Source organism: Bidens hawaiensis, unplaced genomic scaffold, assembly GCF_021521415.1.
Source record: "Bidens hawaiensis isolate Kalapana, Puna unplaced genomic scaffold, B.hawaiensis_p1.1 tig00025007_1, whole genome shotgun sequence".
NCBI lineage: Eukaryota > Viridiplantae > Streptophyta > Magnoliopsida > Asterales > Asteraceae > Bidens > Bidens hawaiensis.
Genome location: NW_027493973.1, coordinates 94,369 through 95,376, shown reverse-complemented (window position 1 = coordinate 95,376; position 1,008 = coordinate 94,369). Strand labels below are relative to the sequence as shown.

General features: G+C 36.2%; 1 non-coding gene across 1 annotated transcript; it reads right to left on the bottom strand.

Annotated features, from left to right (window-relative positions):
• Positions 1–498: 498 nt before the first annotated feature.
• Positions 499–572, bottom strand: TRNAN-GUU (transfer RNA asparagine (anticodon GUU)). The gene has a single exon. It is a non-coding gene; the product is annotated as a tRNA-Asn (tRNA).
• Between the last annotated feature and the right edge of the window lie 436 nt (positions 573–1,008).

Genomic DNA, 1,008 nt, shown 5'->3' with positions numbered 1-1,008 from the left:
GCTTTGTGCGGGAGTGTTCCCGGCTTGCTCATCTCCTCTTCAGGTGACATTACTGAATTATTTAAGAGTTAAGTGCCTTGTGCGTGTAGCCTTGCTGCGCGGGTAGCCTTCCCTGATGGCTAGTATCCGTTGCTGCGGGAACAGGCGGAGTACGTCGACCATTGGGAGGCTTTTCCTGCGGGAACAGCTTGCGTACTGCGCGTAAGGACGTCACGTCTCTAAGCATGGTGGGTCCTGCGGATCCAGTTGGTTTCTGCGCAGACGTCTCTCTTCAAGGTGAGTCTTTGCGAGTTTAGCCTTTGCGCAGACGTCCTTGTTGCAGGTGAGTCTTGCGGGTTCAACTGCGCAGACGTCTCTCTTTGAGGTGAGTCTTGCGGGTCCAACTGGGCTCTGCTGGGACGTACCTCTTCAAATTTATATCTCCATTTTACCTTCAAACATTTAAAGTTATCTATCCAGCAAAAAAAGATTAAAAATAAAAAATTAAAATAAAATAGTCGCTAGAAGGAGGGCTTGAACCTCCGACCTTGTGGTTAACAGCCACACGCTCTAACCAACTGAGCTATTCCAGCTATGATATTCAACTGTTATTTATAGATCTATATATTATACTAACTAACGGAAATCCTTATTTAGTTAGTTTAATACTATTAGTTATTGTATTCTTGTTTTCTTTTCTTGAAGAGTTTAGTTTTTGTAATATTTAATTACTGTATTGTTTTAAAGAGTTTAGTTATCGTAATATTTAATTACTGTATTGTCTTTAAAGAGTTTAGTTATTGTAAATTTGTAATATTTAGTTATTGTATCGTTTTTAAAGAGTCTATTATTGTATTATTTATATATTTCACAAATTTCATATTTTTCAACATTTTAGTAATTGTAACTTTAAAAACTTTAAACTATATATTTTTAACATTATATATTTTATTAGAATAGTTAGTTCGATAGTGAAAAAGAAATGTAAAAGGTGGCAATGATATGAATATGTTATGTTTTTTTATTGCT